Genomic DNA, 23576 nt, shown 5'->3' with positions numbered 1-23576 from the left:
CTCCCAATACTTGATCCAAGAGTTCCCTTGTCTTCTGGATTGGGTTTAAAATTACAAGGCTACGGACTTGAATATTAGTAGTAAACCCAAAAATTGGGTCGGCTGTTCAACGACGGATATAAATTTGAAAAATAAAAATGTATATTTTTCTGATTTAATTCTACGAGAATAAACAGGACTAATATTTAAAATGCTGAAATGTGATTTTCTTGAGTATAAAATGTTCTATTTTTGAATTGCACTTGTTATGAAGAAAATCATCATATCTTCTGAACTATTAGTCTAGCAATCTAGTCTTGCGCATTCATTTCACCGTAAAGGATTCATGAAATATATACTTTCTTTGTTCAAATAGTGCCTAGATGGTAATGCAAAGTATATATACAAGTACGAGTTAAAAGAAATTATTTTTATATACAAAAAGTGTTACAACTTTTGAACTAATGACTTGTCTATAATGTGATTCTAATGACTTGTGTATAATTTCTTGTGATTCACCTTAAAAAAACGTCTCACTTGTATGATGATTGATGATTTGTTAACTTACGTCGCACTAGAGCTGCACAATGGGCTATTGGCGACGGTCTGGGAAACATCCCTCAGAATGATCCGAAGACATGCCATCACAATTTTGATCCTCTGCAGAGGGGATGGCAACCCCGCTTCGGTAACCCGACGACCTGCACGCGAAGTCGAGCACTTAACGGTAGAACAGCTTAACGAGGACCAATACCGCACACCCTCAGTCCCTACGCAGACTGATCCAAGTGGTCACCCACCCGCACACTGACCGCAGCCAGTGATGCTTGACTTCGGTGATCTGCTGGGAACCGTGTCTTAACGATCAGTCCACTGCGGGACTTGATGGAACTAACCCGAATTTACGTTACATGGAGAGGAACGCGAACATTCCATGGTTAGCCTGACGGCGAAGAGACTCTAACTCATGAACCGTCTATCACTGAGGATATTTCCCATCAGTACTGTGGCCGGTGAAAACCGAATGCGGATTCGTATCGACCAGCCATCGGGGGGAATTGAACCCGGTTCACCTCATTGAAAGGCGAACGCTCAATCCCCTGAGAAATCGCGGCTTGGAAAAATATACTGTGTAAACAATACCTCATTTGTCTATTTTGCAATGTAGATGTATAAAAAAGGGCATACACAAAGTTGTACTATTTATACATAAAACACTAAAAAATTCTAAATAATTTGTTCCATCATCATAGTATTGGTCTCACTTAAGTCAGCATAAAAATTTGTTGCAGAAAATGTACCTTACATGTGTTAATATTTCGTGTATAGTAATGTAAAGGTTATAAATTAGTCCGCATCGAACGTAATACTTCTTCCGCACACGACTCGTACCAACCACAGTGCTGACGTAATTTATCCTCAGTGGTCGACGGATCATGGGTTAGAGTTCCCTAGACGTCAAGCTATTTGTGGGAGGTTTTCGCTGTTTTTTTTCTCTCTGAAGCGCAAACTGGAGTTAATTTCCTCAAAAAATCATTTAAGAAGGCAAATTTCACTCGATACTTCATCCAGGAGCTCCTTTATCTTCTGGATTGATTGGGTTTAAAACTACAAGGCTATGGAGTTGAACATTGGTAGTCGTAAACTCAAAAAATCGGGTCGGGCTCCCAGTAGAATACCGAAGTCAAGCATCACTGACTGCGGTCATTTAGGGGGTGGGTGACCACTTTGATCAGCCTGTGTATGGACGGAGGGTGCGTGGTATCGGTCTTCCTTAAATTGTTCTACCGTAAAGTGCTCGATTTCGTGCGCAGGTCGTCAGGCTACCAAAGTAGGGATCGAAATTCAGAGGATTAAAATTGAGGTGGCATGTCTTCGGATCCTTTTCAGGAATTTTTCCCAGTCCGTCGCCAATAGCCCATTGTGAAGCTCTAGTGCGATGTAAATAAAACACCTACGCACCTACCGTTTTTTAGTGCCGACGTGACTTAGCGAAATCGGGGTGCAAATCCAACGATTTCAGTCTGTCACCTAACAGCTAAGTCACTAAATCTTTTGGCTAATAAAATACTTCACAAAATTCTTCAATAGTTATTCTAAGAATATTTTTCTTTTGCTTTGAAGAATTAAGGAAGAATTATCCCCTCGTCATAATTGTATATTTTAATTTAAGTAAAATTTGTAAGATTTCATTATTAACTTCTTAATATAGCAATACAAATGATATCTTAGTGATGATCTGGGCATTTTCCCTTTTTTATGATACGAAGACAATACAGACGCATTCGTACACTACACTGTTTTGGTACTAAGCTTACAGTGGTCAAATTGATCTAGGGACTTACGTCCTGCTGCACCACAGTGGAGAGGGTCGCAGGATCGAGCCCCGAATGTTCAACAGAACTCTAGCACTTACGAATATGCAAGTAACCTAGTGATCTGCATAGAAATTTTATTTCGTAAACATAAAAAATCACACAGCATTGTCATATTGTGTTTCGACGTCTTATAATTAAACAGTATTGTACAACTTAAAAATATTCGTTGCAGTTATGCGCTGAATTTGGATTATAAACGTGTCATCCTCTTTATTGCATTTTGGGGCTTCAGCTTTTAAACCTTTCCTGGCCCAGAATTTTCTGGTTTTTACGATGTGGTACGACTTATAAATAAATATCTAAATCTAAATTATTAAGAATGACATTAAGCATTTTATTGTTCCTTGTAAAACTAGTTTTGATGGTAGGACTGAAGTAGTAACGAGCGTATATCCTCTTGCTACTTCTACAAATTGGAATATAAGTTAGGCCCTCCCTGGCCAAGCGGTATCGCCCACCAAAAGCTGTGCAAAGCGTGGAGGTGGCAGGTTCGAATCTCGCAGTAACCCTGGATGTATTCTTTGTTATGTCCTTCTTTGAATTGTTCTATCTGTTCTTCTTTTTGACAAAGGTTTATAAACCTAAATTGAGCAAACAAGCATGAGAATATGTATGTAATTTCAATAAAACAATAAAGGAATACAGGTTGAACAGTTTAAATAAATAGATCAGGAAAAAAAAGAAAATTGAACTTGCTATCTTTATGCTTCGGAACATTTGGCAAAAGGACAATACTCTGATGGCAACTTGAATGCAAATGTCCAGATTCTCAAGCAACTTTTGTTATACAATTTTTTATGTTACGATTCGAATTCTGAACATGACATTTCTTCTGAATTATTTTTTGTTAATAATGACCAACGGAGGTAAGGTAACTGCGACCATGAGATGAAAATCTATATAAGCCATCAAGCCACCTCGTAGCGTGTCTCAGTTCAAAAGTGTGGAAAACACAGTATTATTCTCTCAATACTCTCTTATGAATAACTTTCTAGATTTTTAAAATTTATGCTAAGCAGCTTCATCGTTGATCGTATAATAATTGCATCTACAGTAATTGGAGCCACGCATTATAGAGTGGATTATTGACTGGGAAAGCCTCACATTATAGAGTGGATTATTGATTGGGAGAGCCTCGCACTATAGAGTGGATTATAGACTGGATTGCTGCCACGCACTGTAGACTGGATTGCTGCCACGCACTGTAGACTGGATTGTTGCCACGCACTGTAGACTGGATTGTTGCCACGCACTGCAGACTGGATTGTTGCCACGCACTGCAGACTGGATTGTTGCCACGCACTGCAGACTGGATTGTTGCCACGCACTGCAGACTGGATTGTTGCCACGCACTGCAGACTGGATTGTTGCCACGCACTGCAGACTGGATTGTTGCCACGCACTGCAGACTGGATTGTTGCCACGCACTGCAGACTGGATTGTTGCCACGCACTGCAGACTGGATTGTTGCCACGCACTGCAGACTGGATTGTTGCCACGCACTGCAGACTGGATTGTTGCCACGCACTGCAGACTGGATTGTTGCCACGCACTGCAGACTGGATTGTTGCCACGCACTGCAGACTGGATTGTTGCCACGCACTGCAGACTGGATTGTTGCCACGCACTGCAGACTGGATTGTTGCCACGCACTGTAGACTGGATTGTTGCCACGCACTGTAGACTGGATTGTTGCCACGCACTGTAGACTGGATTGTTGCCACGCACTGTAGACTGGATTGTTGCCACGCACTGTAGACTGGATTGTTGCCACGCACTGTAGACTGGATTGTTGCCACGCACTGTAGACTGGATTGTTGCCACGCACTGTAGACTGGATTGTTGCCACGCACTGTAGACTGGATTGTTGCCACGCACTGTAGACTGGATTGTTGCCACGCACTGTAGACTGGATTGTTGCCACGCACTGTAGACTGGATTGTTGCCACGCACTGTAGACTGGATTGTTGCCACGCACTGTAGACTGGATTGTTGCCACGCACTGTAGACTGGATTGTTGCCACGCACTGTAGACTGGATTGTTGCCACGCACTGTAGACTGGATTGTTGCCACGCACTGTAGACTGGATTGTTGCCACGCACTGTAGACTGGATTGTTGCCACGCACTGTAGACTGGATTGTTGCCACGCACTGTAGACTGGATTGTTGCCACGCACTGTAGACTGGATTGTTGCCACGCACTGTAGACTGGATTGTTGCCACGCACTGTAGACTGGATTGTTGCCACGCACTGTAGACTGGATTGTTGCCACGCACTGTAGACTGGATTGTTGCCACGCACTGTAGACTGGATTGTTGCCACGCACTGTAGACTGGATTGTTGCCACGCACTGTAGACTGGATTGTTGCCACGCACTGTAGACTGGATTGTTGCCACGCACTGTAGACTGGATTGTTGCCACGCACTGTAGACTGGATTGTTGCCACGCACTGTAGACTGGATTGTTGCCACGCACTGTAGACTGGATTGTTGCCACGCACTGTAGACTGGATTGTTGCCACGCACTGTAGACTGGATTGTTGCCACGCACTGTAGACTGGATTGTTGCCACGCACTGTAGACTGGATTGTTGCCACGCACTGTAGACTGGATTGTTGCCACGCACTGTAGACTGGATTGTTGCCACGCACTGTAGACTGGATTGTTGCCACGCACTGTAGACTGGATTGTTGCCACGCACTGTAGACTGGATTGTTGCCACGCACTGTAGACTGGATTGTTGCCACGCACTGTAGACTGGATTGTTGCCACGCACTGTAGACTGGATTGTTGCCACGCACTGTAGACTGGATTGTTGCCACGCACTGTAGACTGGATTGTTGACTGAGAGTGCCACGCATTAAGACAGGTTTGAGAGCAGTTCCTATCAGTAAGAGAATTTTATCCTTCCAGGATCTTTGTCCAAGACAGTCCCCTTTTTATCTATAATTAATGACTCATTTAACGTTCTCTCAAAGTTAAATGTTTTGTTAGAAATATTTTAAAGTTAAAATTTAGAAATATTTGATAATGATTGTTAGATATGTGATTTATGCAACAACGTAACTTTTTATCATGCTATATTCAAACTTCTACTTTCTGTTTCTTGTTAAAATTTAGGTCAAAATTCTTAAATTTTCTAGCTTTGAAGTTAGCCTTTTTTTCAAGTTTATTTAAAATGCAGTTTTGCTACAATTTATTTTTTTATTCTTTTAATTAAATTTATTTTGATACATAATTTGAGAACAGATTATTGCGTGAGAAAATTATTAACATATCTGAGTAATTAGAAAACCAATATTTTGATCAACTGGTTTGTATTGAAATTTTTATACGATTAGAAATTTAGAGGTTGAGATTTTAATTCTGGTATTACACGTTACTCTTATTTTGTTTATCGTTAGTAGTAAGCTACGCAGCAACGATAGAATGTTATACTTGCGAACTTTTAATGTATTCAACAAATCTTCATATTCTTTAAAATTCTAAATCCCGCACAATTTTGTTTTAAAAAAAATACAACTTCTTGAAATTGAACTGATAAATAACATATTTACTGCATGTTTCAAAACTGCGATAGATTTTATGAGAACTGACAGTTACTTTTCGAAGCAATGCTGTAAACTGTGTGTAAATTCCAGGATCTGGGGATAATCAGTAATCGTAAATATTCCAAATTTTACCAAATCTTTAATTTAACAGTGATAGTTTCGAATATCATATGGTTTGTTACGGAATAGTCACCTGGTATTGTATAGGTTTAAATTTCGTAACAGAATTTAAAATTTTGTTGTATGCCAGAAATAATTTAAAATAAAACCTGATAAATTTTAGAAAATAACCAAGCATTGACATATTTTTTTATTATTCCATACGCAAAAAAGTATTTGAAAACTTGGTTCTTTAAATAGATATATTTTTTGGGGCTGGACAAAATTGATATTTGTGTGTTAACATATGATTTTGGGATCAAATTGAAATTTCCATCAAATCAAATATTTCAGGAAGTTTTTAAGAAATACTAGATTAGTTATTTAAAACTGTAAGAGTTGATGAAACTTTTCAGGTCTTTTAAAAGGAAGATATTTTTCACTAATAAACAATTTAGATTTATATCTACAAATCATTTTGCGACGGCTTTCGCATGTTAAAGTAGTTATAAAGCTATTTAAGCATTATTACACAAAAAATTTGCAAAAAGTTAATTTTTTAATGAATCTACGAAACTTTTTGCAAGTGATTAATATTTGTTATAAATATAAAGTATCTAGACATTGTAATTATTATTTAAATAAGTGATAAAATACTGTTTGTGTTAACTGAAGTTTATGAAAGCTCTAGATTCTATTTCTGCTACAGTCTAAAAATATGCATTATAATCTCGGGATATACATTTCTCCTAAGTGGTAAACTGGATTGTATATTTGTCACTTTTTCGAAGCGACAATCTATTATCTAATTCACTAAATATTCTTTGTTCCTAAAAAAAGTTAATATTCATGAATCCAGTTTAAATAGTATACATTAACTTGAGTAGTTATTTTAATTTGAAACAATAAATTGCATTATTCGAGTCGTGTTTACTCTTAACAGTAAAATTTTTAGAGCCAAATTCCTTTTCAATTAATTTTTATCTTACTTATTTATGAAATTTATTTATTAAAAGATGTATTTTAATAATTTCGGTCCGTTTAAAATGCATTTTACTTCTTGCTTTGTTTCTAAGTATGCATGCACACAAATATAAATAAAACCAATGTAACTTTCATTAGATTCAACCAATAATTAAACATAGCATATGAGATTAAACACCGAATATTTTTTTTTTCTCAACTTCAGGATAGAAAAATTTTCAGAGTTCTGAGAAGAAATTAATTTCTTTTCGGTTAAGTATACTTTCAAAACAGAATAATATGAAATAAATTTACAGGAATTTTTTTAAAGTGTCATTGTTAATAATTTTTTGGTATAAAATTCACTAATTCTAAATGATATAATCAATTTAAAAAAAAGTTAAATGAGTGTTTAATTTTAAATTTCGTGAAGGAAAAATTCAGGCACATTTTTAAGCTGATTATGGGGGGGGGGGGAATGTTTTTAAGTAAAATATTAAATATTGTCTCTCCTAAATACGCACAATTTAATTTCTAGATATTTTTTTTATTGATTTACCACTCTTAAAAGCGGTGTATTTGTATTTTTAATGTCTAATATTGTAAACTAAAAACAGTTCAAAAGGAATTTTAAAATGTGAAATAAGTAAATGGCTATTTTATCGGGTATTGTAATTTGAGAAACTTGCAGATAATTCTTAAAATTAGGAAGAAAAGGTATAAGACTCAGTATTTCTTCCAATATCGTACTTATGAAATCGAAGTTATTTTTATTTACTTTGGAATATTTTATTTCTTTCGCATTGCTTGTAAAACATCTATGCAATATCTTTAGTATTTAATTTTATTCAAGTTTGATAAGATGCTACCAAAACGGTGAGTAATAAAATGAATGTAAGTATTATGGAAAACCAATTATTACAGTAAGTAGATGACTTTGATGCAGGAATTTTAAACTGTTATCAGCAACACTGTTACACTACTAAATACTTTGGCTTTTACTAATTAACTAACATTAATACTAATAATCTAAACATCGAAAAGTATTCAGGTGTGTCAGTAAAGTAACATATCAGGGGTCTACAACTATCAAAAATATCCGGCGTCTGGACGCTACTGTGTCTAAAAAATTTTAATTTGTCTAGAAAGTAACACAAAAGCAATACGCCTTAATGCTATTTTATATTCGAAAGCGTGTCTGGCTCTTAAATATTGATATTGATTCCTAGAAATTTTGTATTTTTGTAGATCCCAGAATATGAAACTAGTAAATTTAACTTTCAAAGAATATATGCTATGAAATGTTTTAAGTTGTTGCTATGTATCAAATATAAAATGATGTATGCAGTCTATGCAGGTAGTGCAAATGCTATGTGTTACAGTAAGTACTTTTTCGATGCAAATCAAGCAATGCAAAAGAAATACTTATTCCTTATGATGTAGTGTGTTAAAATAACGCTATGCTTTTCATGTAAAACTTGATAAAATCGAGCGTAATGTCTTCATAGGCGAATATAGTTTCGGCAACTTCGAGATTATTAAAAATTTTATCGGAGTCCTTTTTTTCAGATGGAATAAAATATGGGATGAAATAGCCCGGGAATTTCATCTTGTGTTTAATTCCAGAAAATAGAATTTTCTCCGAAAAATTTAATTTGTACTTTGACGTAATATTCAAATTTATAAATTTCAGTATGTTATAGTTAGTAGCTAAATTATTTAATTTTTCCCATTTAGTCTAGTTCTGTTTCTAGAAGTTAATTTTAATGATTTTTCAACAAATAAAAGAATTTATCCGTTACTGATTTTACGTTAGAATTTTATTCCAATTTATTTTCCATGGTTTCATAGTTTTAATCAAGGTTATAACAAACGAGTTCCTAACGTAGCAAAATTACGTAATTAAAATATGCTAGTTCTTTTAATTCATCAACACAATGCACTGGATTTTAAAATTTTAAATTCAATATAGTAAATGCGTCTAAACAAGTTGAACCAAATTTTAAATTCAGAGATCTGTTTATAAAGTAAAATAAGGAGCAACTTTAAATATTTTAGGTATTTTCAATAAGAGAAGTGCAACTTCGCGTTCATTGTAAATATTACATTTCGAATTTAACCAAACTTAAACCTTGAATAACTTAGACCTTAGTGTGCAAAATAATTTTTTTGAAGCTGACTTTTGTTATTTTCTAGTCTAAAATATTTAAGACTATCGAAATAGTTCTATTTTAATTCGATTAAAAGATAATTATAATATCGTAAAGTAGTAACAGTTAGTGACAAAAGAATTTTGATTACATTAAGCATTTCTCCCTTATTTAAAACATGCTTTAAATTTTATCCATATATAAATTCGTTAAAAGATTGTCTAATATTTTAAAGATTGTCTAATATTTTAAATTCGTGACAAGTTTCAAAGTGAACTAACTCTCCTTGCAAACTTCAGTTATCACAAATCAAGTATTTTTTGTCTACAGATGTATGGATTAATTAAACGGTACTTAAATATACAGCACAATAAAAGTATAAATTGCTATTTTTTTTATTTAAAATTTCCACTTTGTATCTCGAATTTTAAATTTGAAGGAAATCTTAAATTATTAAACACAATGAAGTTGTTATTCCTGACATTTGGCCCATTTGATTTTTATGCTCATGCGTTTCTTTTCAGTCAAAATCAATTTTTGTGAAATTACGATTTTTACTATAATGTTTTTGTAATGTTTCTTTAAAACATGCTTCCTTAACGAGGAAAACTTCAGCAGAAGTAAGTTCTCTAATTTGTAACGAAATACAGAAATCCTTTAAATTTCTACAGTACATTTTTATCCAAATTTTTTATATAACTACTCTGCAATCTAAAGCCCATATCCAAAATACTTAAGTATTAAGTATACTTAGTAACGAAGTTACCAACTTAAATTTAAGAAATACATTTTTATCCTGTATAGCAAAATATGAAAATTCGGTAATAACACATTTGAACATTTAACCTTATATATTTACACGATTTTAAATAAATCCTAAATTTTACTATACCATCTGGTTTCTAATATAGTACTGGCATATGGTAATGAAAGTATAGTATTTTAATTCAGGAAACTAAAGCCAAATGTTTTTATTTGACCCCTCCTGATTGATTCTTTTGTATATATTGCTGTGTTTCTATACTGAAGTAAAAGCAAATTCTTAAAATAGATACTGTTAGTTTTCGAAGGGAATATACAACACCAGGACGGTTGTCACCGAGAGTGAATAATTTGGTTGTGTATGTACATCGTGAAAACGCGTGTCAAAGACCTCCACTTTTTTTTTTCATTTCTTCGATTTCATCAAAGCATGGGTGTAGCTTTGACGCATGCGCAAATGTGCAGAATGCTTACCGATATGAAATGTACAGAACTAACCATTCCAGACTGAGGTAAACTTTTATAAATTAAAAATCTGCGTATGTTAATAAGCTCTATTGGCAATAAATCTATTCTTCAGCAGTTTTTTTATTATATGAAGAACCTTAAATATTAAAATATTTAAATTAAAGACTTGAACTATTTTAAATACTTAACGTTTTTGAAGTACTTTAAATACTTTTTTTGGACATCTAATGTTGCATTAAATAGTAAGACAAACGATTGAAATTGCAATTTTGCGGGTTTATATCGAATTTATGCTAAACTGACTTCATGCTTTAATTTGTTCTCAAAGTGATATTAATATTCTATATTATACAATGTATTATGAGCGTAACCAAAATTTCACGTATTCATAACATAGATATTAAAATGCCAAAATTCATGAACTGCATTTAAATAAACAAAATTTTCGAGAATATATTCAGCACAATGAAGTATAAAATATTTTTCTTTTTAAACATCAGATTCGAAAACTTCAAGTAACTCGTACTAGACTGTAATATGAATAATGAACGTATTAAAATTTTTAAACTTAATTCACTAAAATGCTGCTATGAACTGACATTCGACGGTTGCTTTCTATGCAATAAGGGGACATTGATCTGCAACAGGAAAGTGTGCAGGTGTGGATCGGAAGTTTCGAAACGACTGGGGGAGTGTGGGGCATGAAGTGGAGGTGGTAGACGGCCGTTCTGCTTTCTCTTCGTGTTTCACACTCTTTCAGCCGGAGCTTCTCGGTTCATGCCTGCAAGTTTCTGCTGTGGAACAATGTCCTCATACTGTGTCGAAAGTTTAGCGTTAAATCTCACTGATTGCAGCTTTTTTCATCGAAGAATATAAATTTAAGCTTATTCATTAATGCACACTGTGCTGTAATTTAGTATAGCAAAATAAAATTACGGCAACAAACAATAAAAATAAATTTGTATAAAAATAAAAGTTTATTTAAATCTGATGGTTTATTGTTTCGTATTAAATTACATTGTGCTGGATACAGTTAAAATTGTTTCTAAATTAATACCTTCATTTTGCAACTTTGATATATTTTAAGAACATTTTCTTTGAATGTTTCAGTTCTATCATTCATATAGTTTAGTTTTCCTATTAAAGTAAAGTTGTTGTAATTGTTTTAGATAATTTTAAACGTATCTGTACTAGAACAAAACTGTTAGTACTCCTTAATGCAACAAAATCTGTTAACTGCTATTAAATTAAAACAAGGATTAAAACAAACCATGACAAAAAATTTAATCAAAATTTTTCAATAAAATTAGGAGAAAAAGTTAATATTGAAGCTGTGGAAAAGTTTCATAATAGTATATTTTCGAAAATTGCAGTTGGCAAATTTTGCATACAGTTCCTTATTGTAAGACTAAAAAGATGTTGTATATTGTTGTATTTTGAAATTTCAGCATTAAGTGTAATTGTATATTTGGATTAAACCCAAGAATTAATGTATATTTTATGAATTTTGGATTTAATAAAATTGATTATTAAAGCATGATGTTTTTAGCATTTATCACTAAGAAATGTAGCGTTCTTTAAATATATTTCCGACTTATTGTCCTTTGCGTATAGTGATTGCTAGATGTTACCGTCCTACTTTAATATTTTCAGAGTGAACGTGAAATTTTAGCCTTTAACCTTACTTGAGTGAATTTAAGTGCATTTCTCTTAAGCTACATTGATATTTTGACATAAGAGGAGAAATAAATGTATTTTAATTTGTAGACCTAGTCAAATAATCAGAAGTAAGTTGTATAGGGTTAAGATAGTGACATGACTTCTTCAATCTCCAAAGCATAGCATATAAAAGATTTACAGAAAATTAGTTTTACAAAGCAAAGGAAATTCAACGAACAGTTCTGTTAATCAACTCTAAAAAATTTGGACTCAAAATTAAAGTACAATATGCAAAGTTTAAGTGAGGTAAAATTTTTTATTGGAGGCAAATTTATTCATTTAAATGGAAGTGTAAATTCAATTCTCAGTTAACTGGCAATAATTCTAAGTTTACTTTTAATAAAAGCTTGACAATAATTTAAAAACTTATTTTACGTTAAAAGAAAAGTATTAAGTATTAAAACAATTTTCGAAGTATATTAATAGAAAAATAATATACGTGGTAGCGTAAAGAATAAGAGTTTGAGAAATGCTAAAATTTAATTAAATAGTTGGTAAAATAGTTCTGCGAAACATGCATGAACAGGAAATATAAAAAAATTATTTCAAGCTTAAGACGATATATAAGATGGTGAGAAATTTTAAGATGCTTAAAAAGTTTAACTATGTATTAGAATTAATAATTTAAAATATGTATTAAAAAAATTTTATAAATATATTTTTCCAAATCTATGCATATGTTTGTATATTATTGAAATTGTGAATCGATTATTGAAGGAACAAACTAAAAAATAAAATGCAAAAAAAGCTGTATAATCAGATTCTATCAGAAACATGCTTTTATGAAACTCGACATTCGTTGAATCAAATATTTTTTATTCAATAAAATGTATTAGTTAAATCCTCTTTATTAAATTAGGAATAAATTTTCAGACGACTAAAAAAGAAATATCGTATTTTACAATGTAAAAAAGAAAAAAGATTACTTCGCGCGTAGCTAATAACGGATTGCTAAAGTTTTTTGTAAGTTATCGACATTTAAATATTAATCGCTCAATTTAAATATTTCTTCGTTGTTGTCAAAATTATTTTTAAAAATAATTAATTGTTAATTTTTCTCGGCTTTTACCAAATAAAAACTGTTCAAACTTTAGATTTTGCATTAGAAATATATGTAGATTAATATGGTATAAAAAATTTATGCGTCAAAATTCAAAATTTTTTCATCCACAATTAAATAAAATAATAAATAATTATTAAAAATTATTTTTTGCTTGAAATTATCTTTGGGTAACCGAGTTTTATGAGTGGATGCATTTTTTAATAGCTTAATTAGTTCTAAAATTCAAGAAATGAAATTAACATTAAGGTGTCTGAACTTTGGATTGCTCTCCTATGGGTACCATATGTCCGCTTACATGAGGTAGTATTGGCATATCTTTTATAATATCTATTTGCTAGCTTATAGCTCTATTAAACCAAATCTGAGTTTCATTGAGAGCACGTTTGTTTAATTAAAGAAGGAATGGGCAACTAGTCATATTTCAATTTCGTAGTCGTCCCCACTTAATCGCCCCTCGGATAATCGAATAACCACGAATACGAATAATACGAATAAAACGAATAAAATTTAATGGAACCAAATCATTTTATATTAAACTAATGTTAAATTTCCCCGTTTAAATGGTTATTTGTTGTTTTTGCCCCCGCTTAATTGCATAAAGAAGTGGTACTGAAATGAAAAAAATTTGTTTATTTTTGAGAAATGTTTCACCAGCTAAAATACAATTTCCCTTTTTAAGATAAGGATACAAGATGGTAATTTCAATAGGGACTTCTTATTCATTAGAGGTGCTTCGGATGAAGTTGAAAAATTAATCAAATCTTGCTGCCAGTTATACATTGGAGTAAACGAAGGGTGTTTTACTCCTCTTTGACTTACTTCACTCGCACATCATTTAGAATGTGAAAAAGGGATAGAGGGATTTGTTTTTAGGTCAAGACTTGTGGTCCCCTCTTGATGCATTATTAAGTTTTAAAAACCTAATACACTAGTGTAAAGAATGTTTTCTCTTAAGTAGAATAATTGCTTAATCCTGTGAATAATTTTGAGTTGGTCGCAAGTTGAGAGCGAAAGGGAATGATTTAAATTAATTGAAAAAAAAAACAATGAATCTTAGAATCAATAAATTTCAAAAAAATCCCCTACTAAAATAGCACATTAATTAGGAATTTCTCAAGTTTCGAAGATTTAAAAAAATAAAAAATCTGAATGTGTTTAAAAGGAATATGCACGAATCATGAAAATTTTAGTAGAAACTAAAAGGGAAAATCCAATTTTGATAAATTGACGAATTAAACGGGTACAAAACACAGTCTTCAATTATAGAATTTTTCGGGTGGGATCAAATAATATTTTAGTTCCAACATGATTCACTAACATTGATTTATTTTTATGTAACTTTAAATGATATTTTTTTGTGATACTAAGGCAGAAAGTTTTAATTATAATTATTTATTGATCATAAAACTGAGTTTATTTAATCAAAACGCTATACTACGCATTAAATACCATTAAAAAGTAAAATTTCACAAAAATTTAGAATTTAAGATTGAATATAGCACTCCCCTTTTAATCGAATAACCCGCTTAATAGCATAGATTTGGCTAGAACCGATGGTATTCCTTTAAGCGGGGTTGACTGTATTGCTAAATTAAATGTCAAACGAGCTAAAAGTTCCCATTCAAACATGCCCAAATCTGAGTTCGTTACGTATTAGAACAGATTGAACCTATTTCCTTCCTTCGGAGATCACCTTATTTATAAGGCAAACAAAAACATTCGAGCCTATACAGTTAAGAAGCTCTGCCCCGTTCCCGTTATAAAACTAATAAAACTTCCCATAATAAAACTTCCTAGAATAGTAAGCCTGTTCACACATCGCCTCGTAAGCATAACATATGCGGAGGGATACACCAGAAGTTTTCTAAATTTCCTCCAGTTATAGGAAGCTTGTTTACATTCAGTCAAATATCCATAAGGCCACTGGCACTGGAAACAAAATATTGTTCCCTGCTGTTGACTTCTGAGGGTGCAATATTTCTTGCAAGTTGAGTGTTTTCGAGGGCAGTGTGGTCTAAAAAATGTGGTCACTTTTAGGGCTCATTCAGAAAAAAAAAGACTTCATAATCCTCTCGGTTAACAGAAACCTCGGTTAATCGAGGCTCTACTGTACGTCCATTCTCTTATCAAGCAAGTTGAGCTATGTCCATTTTCTTAAATATTCATTTTGAGCTATCTCAAGAATGAAAAGCTAACCGCCGAATGTAGTTAAACTTTTTTTTATGGCTGGCAAAACCTAGAAATCAAATATTTAATTATAAGATGATTTAACGTGGCCACCATATTTATCTAAGCAATGGAAGAAAAGTAAAAATATTGATTTTTGGAGTCTACTCTGCTTGAATTTAGATTAGAATAAACACCAAAGGATGAAAATAAAAAATAATTTAAATGAACTGAAAATGGAATTTTGATTAAATTAAAACATGAAGGAAGAGCGGGAATTAATATTTGCTAGACCAGAAAAAAAAATATATAAAGTCATGAATACTTTTTTTAATATATAAGTTCTTCATTCCAATTGTAATGAGTTTGCATTAACATTTTTTTTGCTCATTCAAATCAAGTATCAAATTTCTACAAATTTAGCATCACGCTACCTCTTTTTGCAGAAACGTAGGTTAAAATTGAATGCTGTATTTTTACCTTTTAGGATCAAATTTAATTTTTCTGATCACAAGTTATAGGCATTTTAATGGCATATCTTGATAAGGCAAACAATTAATTTTAGGTTATTAACAATTAATAGGTTTAATTTTCGGATTCAGTCAAAGTTTTTTCTTTCTCATTTTTTGTTATTTAAAAAAGCAAACAAACCAACAAAGGGCTCCACTTGCTCGCAATCGCTCACTAACTCCTGGTACTACTCGCTCTGATCGCTTAATACCATAAAGCCTCCCACGAAGCCCAGTTTGAGCCAATACTCGATCCAGATGTTTTCTTGTCTTCTGTGTTGGGTTCAAAACTAGATGGCTATGGAGTAGGATTTTAACACGTTGAATGCCACGATAATTTTACATGGCTTGCCCGTCTGGCGAAAATGATTTTCACAGTATGCGTTGAGTATTTTGATGAAATATTTCCTCAAACCATTTTAGTAACGATAATAATATTAAAAAAAATTAAAAGCATTAAAAATTTACTCGAATTATGTGTTTCTAAAAATCTTGTCTTCGCCAGTCACCGGTGACCCCAGTGACGCTACGAACAAATTCAGTGCCGGTCACCGGTGACCCCCATGGCATTCAACGTGTTGATAATAGTCTTAAACCTAAAAAGGAGTTGGTTTTTCAATGCAGTTATAAAAAATAAAAAAAAATCAGTAGTACCTATTAACCGCATTGCTGGTGTCAATAATAGATTCGATTTCTTTACAGTTCTGAAAAGGAAATAGTTTAATGAATGTATATATGCTAATGACGTTTAAAATCCGCCTTAAAATATTGAATATGGGGACAAATAACAGAAATAAATGCGTTTCAGTCTCATTGTTTATCGAGTTCCTTTTCCGAGATACTCTTTTCAAGTGCTTTTTGCAGGATTCACCTGATTGCTGCATTTCAGTTTTTGTTTAATGCGTATGGTTTGGCATCATTATCCTCTCGCTAGAGACCCCCGACTTAATAGTTACTTTATTTATAAGCTATATATATCCTTTCATTTTAAGAAAAAATTGTAAGCCTTTCTTTTAATCTTTTTAAATATCATGCAATGGAAGAGAAAAGGAGCCTATACAATAGCTCAATTGCAATTACAATAATAATATTAATAATAAATAATAGCTTTATCAATGATAACAAGAAGGGGAAAAAAACCACTCGGTTTGAAAGAAAAAAAAGGGGAATGTTTTCCATCGTTTATTATTAAAATTCACAAATGCAGCCATTGAAGCCAAACAATGAAATTTCAGCTTTTCATAGAATTCGAAAACACTCTGTGCTTTCCATAGAAATTCAGAATTTGAAACAGCTGCTTTTGAACAAGTTTATTCGATAAGAGACATGGGGAGCTGTTGTCGACAAAACATTAATATTCTGTATATGCGCGCTGCTATAGGATTTGTCAAATAAAATAGAAATTAATAATGGTGCAAAATTGAAACATTTCATTAACTGTTTTTAGGTCATTTCCAAAGAACAAAAATATATACGTTCAAGTTTAATTGATAAGTCACTACATAGATGTGCAAAATTTGAGTTATGACAATTTATTAGCAATGCAATGACTAGTTTTTTTTATATAGTTTATATTGATTTTAAATAGGGTAACCATTTTTTTTCCAATCAAATAAGGATTCTTCATAAATGGAAAACATAGTAATTGAACATATTTTGTAAAGGGGAGAAATTAAATTATTTCTAAATAAACAAGTGATATATTATGTCTGATGTTTATTTTTAGGCTGAGTTGAATGAGATCCAACATAGTAATTTAGAAGTTATTTTTCTTCAAAACTTATAAAAGTGGGAAAATCTACATCCTACGATCGCTCAAAAGTAGGCGCCCATTCACTGGGCATGATAAAAAACAAAACAGAGTTTAATTGGCCAAAAAACGCAAAGATGCCGAATAAAACATGGGAAATAATTTCATGTTGAAAAATTGAACCTGCTCTGATTTGTCTCCCTCGGTTACCACAGTTTTTCTTGCTACGAAATTCGAAATATTTAGTTTGCGGTAAAAAGGATAGAATTTTTTTTTTTACTATTTCCCTAACAATCATCAGTTGGAAATCTATAAAAATCAGTTATTGGTTGCTGAATAAATTTTGTAACCACTGGCTTTTGTTATTAATAAAGTATAACCGGCAACCTGAATAACAGTTGGTCAGAATTTCATGCAATCTTCATGATTACACAACTTAACATTTCAGCACTTAAGGGACCCTCAAAATCATTCGAAACAGAAATAAAATAATTTTGGTTCCATACTCTTAACACTTTAATTCACTTTGTTTTTTATGCACGCGTACAGAAATTGCTAATAGTACAATTTTTTTGTACATTTTCCTTTTTTTTTCTTCTTTCTCAATGATAGCAAAGTTTTTTGTTCATCAGTCAGAGCATTTATTTGCTTATGTATAAATTAAGGCATTTGTTTAAGTGCAAAATGGAAAAAAAAAAAACTTTAAAAATATATATATATATATATATACTGGATACACAACTATAAAACGGTATAAAAAGTGCAATAAATTTAAAATGCTTATTAAATGTAAATTTTTATGAAATGATTTTATGCTGATTTTAAAAAAAATCCCTTCAAAGCTTTATCTTCAACAAAGAATTCTAAGGGATTGAAATAACACGTGAAACAAATTATTGGTGTGAAAAAAACATTTTAGCGTTTTGTTTTTCGGTGAAGAGAAAAAAATGCTAAAAACAAGGCTCATAATTCTTTAAATGAAGAAGTTAAAAGAATAAAATATTTATCACTGTGCTAGGAATAGTTTCAAGTTCAGCAAAAAAAAATAATTCTCGACACTTACGTAAGTTTTTTGCTTACTGCGACCTATTGGGAAAAATTAACACTTGCCACCGGCCACAGAGCGACTAAATATAAAACTTACATAACATAAGTTGAATCAATACAGGGGCTTACATAACGAAGAAAATTTTAACTCATTAAAAGGGAACTATTTCTGTACCATATTTTGAGAATTGCTTCATAAGATTAACTTTACATAATTGATAAACATCTTTAATAGTTAAGATTTTTAAATTTTTTGAAGAAGTGGCCACTATTAAAAATACTACTACAAGCCTGCAACGAATTTTCCTAATTTTACCCTATGTCCCTAAATTTTATTTCATTTAATCATCGTCGTTGAACAACTCACTTCCGACTACCAATGTTCCGAGTTTCCGACTACCAATGTTCAATGCAGTAGCCTTGTAATTTTGAACCTAATCCAGAAGACAAGGGAGCTCCTGGATAAAGCATTGGAAGAAATTTGCTTTCGTGGAAAACTTTTTGATGGAACTATCCCGCATTTGCGTTACACGGAGGGGAAAACCAAGAGAAACTCACGCAGATAGTTTGACGACAAGGGGTATCAAACACATGATCCGTCAACCACTGAGGATATATTTTTACATCAGCACTGTGGTCAGTGCGAGCCGGGTGCGAAATTCGAATCAACCAGCCACTGCTAGAATTTGAACCCGGTTCACCTCATTGGGAAGCGGGTGCTCTATTTCCTGAATCACCACGGTTTTATTTCCTTTAATTATCATTATTTGCACTGATAGGGTTGGCCTGTGATCAAGAGGTGTGAATTCGATCCCCGTCTGCCGAACATTCCCCGTGTAGTGAATGGTGACTGGTGCCCGTTAAATTTTCAGGGGTTACAAAGTCCCCTAAGTTACCATAACAAATCAATACCTCCTGGCGTACTAAATTGGAGATTGATCGTTCTCTGGCTCAGGCCAAAATTACTATCTGTTGATGAATAAATGGATGTTAGGATCTAAACTGCCCTCTAAACCGGGGTGTGACACGTGTGGCGTATACTCTTCCATAGATGGTGTCACTGAAAAAAAATAAGAAACGCACCCTCTCGCTCTCGCTTGGTTATACCAAACAGGATTGCTGATATTGACAAATGACATTTGAAACAATCAATGAGGTTACAAAATCAAACAGCAGGTTTAGAACTCTAAATAAATATCGATTTTAAATCTGATATCAAAATAGCTGCTATTTGAAAAATATGATCTCAATAATTATAACCACAGCCTTTAATGTTATTTTTTTCATTTTTGAAATTTTCTGCAGTACTGATTGCTTGAATAAGACCTTTATTTGTTTTTTTATTTCACGCATTGTATTTACTGAACTACACCAATACTTTATGTTTTATAGCCTTTTTCTTAATTAATTTTTTTAAATTGTTTTTAATGATCGATATTAAGCCACTGTTTTGAAATTATTTTTTTAAGTAAGTGTCCGGTTCGTTTACGATTTAGTGAGTATTTATAATCGTTCGATTAATATCTTTGATCTTTCCCGATAAGATAATCAAAATTCTGATTAAAAACAGTATGTTATTAACAACGGGTCATTAAATATAATATAATAATGCCATTAAATAAATCGAATCGGACTGAAACTGTCTGTTTCGGAAACATAATTTTCACAACATAATAATAAAATATATATTTAAGAAAGAAAAAAAAAAGGCATTTCAAAAATAATGGAAGAATACTGTATAAAACTGCACCCTGTAAAAGTGTTTCTCCTTTATGCAACCTTCCTAGTAGAAAAACTATAGAATGATTTAAAAGTTGAATGTTTCTTTATTCCCTTTCATTTTATTTCGTTTTGTTTCTCTCAATTTGTTTCTTTCGATTACTTTCCTTCTATCTCTATTTTTTTTTAAAGAAAACTACAATAATTTGTATCATGAATGAAGTTTAATTAATGTTTCTTTGTCTTTTCATTTCTTCCTCTCTATTTTTTCTTTCTTTTTTTAGGAGAAAAATACCATTATTTTCATTTTTAATGAACTTGAATGTTTCTTTATTTCTGTTCGTTTCTTTCGTTCTATTTCAATTTCTCTGATCATTTCTTTTCTTTGAGGGAAAACAACGATTATCTGCCTCTTTAGTGAAGTCGAATGTTTCTTTCTTCGTATTTCTATTTCTTTAATTCCATTTCTTCCCTTCTGCTTCCCTCCTTTTTCACTCTTACAATTATTTTTAATAAAATTAACTGATTAAAATAGCCGACATCTTAATTCTTCAATTCAGATAATGGCGGTTCTTCAGTGTGTATGATTATTTAATTTGAAGAAGATCTGCACATAATTCATTCATTCGGTAATTCTTAGAAATAAATATGGAGTGAGGCAATGACAATCGTCTGTTTCAGAGAAACATTCCATTTAATTCGATTTCTTAACCACTTAATGTCGATTGCTTTTAACAACTGAAAAGGTGGTATCACTTTTCAATTTACGTATTTATTATAAGTCTGCGGAATTGTGATTGGAAGAGACTGTGAGCTCTTGTTTCATAACGACAATTATTTTCAATCAGGTCATGTTTTGTAATTATCCGGAGTTTTGAATTCGGTCCACAGCAAGCAAACATTTCTGCTTTTATAGTGGAGATAATTTCCAAAAATAAATATGTAATGATAACTTTTTGTATATCAGAATGCTTCGCACGCTAATCACCATTGTCGGGACGATGTTGGTAAGGTGCATTCTATTAATTTGTTTAGAGTAAAAATCCTTTTTTATGGAGAAATTTGATAAATCTTTCACACTAAACAATAAATGCTATTGAGATTACAAGAAAAAGTCTGAAATCTAATCTTAGAACTTATAAAAGAACAAATTTCAAATAATAACTTCATAATTATTCAATACTTCAAAAACAATTTTACATATAGGGCCGGGATAGCCTGGTCGGTAAGGCGCTGGGCCCCTGTCTGAGAGTTCGTGGGATCGAACCCCCCCGGCCGAAGACTCCCCTGTAGTAAAGTGACTTATGCACGTTAAATCTGTCGAGTCGCAAAAGTCCTCCAAAATATGTTCCCATAACCAATCAAAACCTCTGGGGGTACTGGATTGGAGATCGATCGTTCTCTGATTCAGGTCAAAAGTACGATCTGTGGATGAATGAATGGATGTATGAATGGGTCCGCCTTATAACTGGGTGTGACGAATGGTGTGGAGGAAGTCGAATTCTTGGCCATAGATGGCGCCACTGGAAAACAAGAACAATCGCACCCCCCTCTGCCTAGCATACGTCGACAACAACAATTTTACATATTAAATAAACATTTATTTCTTGTACTGTAACTTGTCATAAAAAGAATTTGAAATCGGTGAGAAATGATTATTCTAACTCTTAAGGAAGTAGAGAGATTGAAAAAATTAAAAGCGAGGAAATTTGTAGCAGGAAGTGAAATTGTCTCGGATTGGCTACCTGAAACTGAAAAAAAAAATTACTGTTTCTTTTTTAAAATTCTTTACATATTTCAGCTGACAAACCTTTCTTTAAACACCACCAAATACAGTTTACTCTCTTTATTACGACCCCCATCACAGCGATCGTTTCATTACAACAACTCCACAGAGTCCCGTTTGCTATTGAATCGATGCAATGCTATTTTAGAGACCATTATAATGACTTCACTGAACTGTTTATTTCAATATAGTGACCCTATAAAACTGTAGTAATCTGATTCAGAAAAAAAAATCATTGAAACCATAATTATGTTACCCCACAATGAATTTAAAACTACCTTAAATCACTTTTGAATGAAGGAATAAAAATTCATATCTTAAGTCCTAGATGGTAGTAATTTATGATCATTATGATCTGTGTAACTTTCTATTAATAAAAAAAAAATTAATAAATTTTTCTTTTTTTTGTTTGAAATTCTTTTTGGGGAATGTCAGTCCCCTAGTGTGGTCAAGTTGAAACACATTAAGATGTATGTTATTTATAGAAAATGGCAACTTCAAGCCAGCATATTTCACCTATTATTTTAAAGGAAACTTTTACATATATATTAATACATGCGTTATAACCAATCTTTCTGTCAGTTATTAAATTCTTATTATTTAACAATGCATTGTTAAAATTGGTCAAAAATATAGATATATATTTTTACTATGGGTTATTAATCGATATTTTTGCGTACTATACATTAAAACGATTATACGTTATAATGCCCGATTTTGCCCAGATGACAGTTGTTATACTAAGTATCAACTATAGTATAAATATGTAGATCAGGATTTTATCTGAAACCAAATAAAAGAAGAAATCTCAAAGCACCCCCCCCCCTCCATCTAAGTTTGGAAGATTTACTGTAATTTTCTCACTCAATAACTTGGCGCTTCGTGATTTTAAGTTTTTGAATAGTCGGAAATTATTTAATTGAAAAATACCAAAACACCTATTCAAAAACATCAAAATTTAACACAGCTTTATTATTAATACACACGTGATTATATATATATATATATATATATATATATATATATATATATATATATATATATATATATATATATATATATATATATATATATATATATATATATATATATATATATATATATATATATATATATATATATATATATATATATATATATACTGGGAGGCTTCGCCCCCTGCTCGCTGGCGCTCGCGAACCCCCGAAACTGCTTTCGCAGTTCATTTCGGATTGCTTCGCAATCCGATGCTCGCTTTGCTCGCTCATTGGATACGTTCTTAACGTCTAGCTTTTGTATACTTTTTTGAACACTGAAGTTCCGAAAACTTTTCACTGTAGAAAATTCTAAACATGTGCATTTCAAAATTAATTTGAAATTGCAAACAGTTCACATATTTTTCTTAAACACACTGTTCTAAATTTCAGTTGTTGAGAAAAGTAACTGTTGTAAGTTTTGTTTTAAAGTCTTTCCCACCAGAGGGCTA

The sequence above is a fragment of the Parasteatoda tepidariorum genome, chromosome 1, assembly GCF_982258835.1.
Source record: "Parasteatoda tepidariorum strain Cologne lab strain chromosome 1, Ptep-v5.0, whole genome shotgun sequence".
In the NCBI taxonomy this organism is placed as follows: domain Eukaryota; kingdom Metazoa; phylum Arthropoda; class Arachnida; order Araneae; family Theridiidae; genus Parasteatoda; species Parasteatoda tepidariorum.
The sequence above is the reverse complement of the archived record's forward strand: the minus strand, read 5'-3'. Positions refer to the sequence as shown.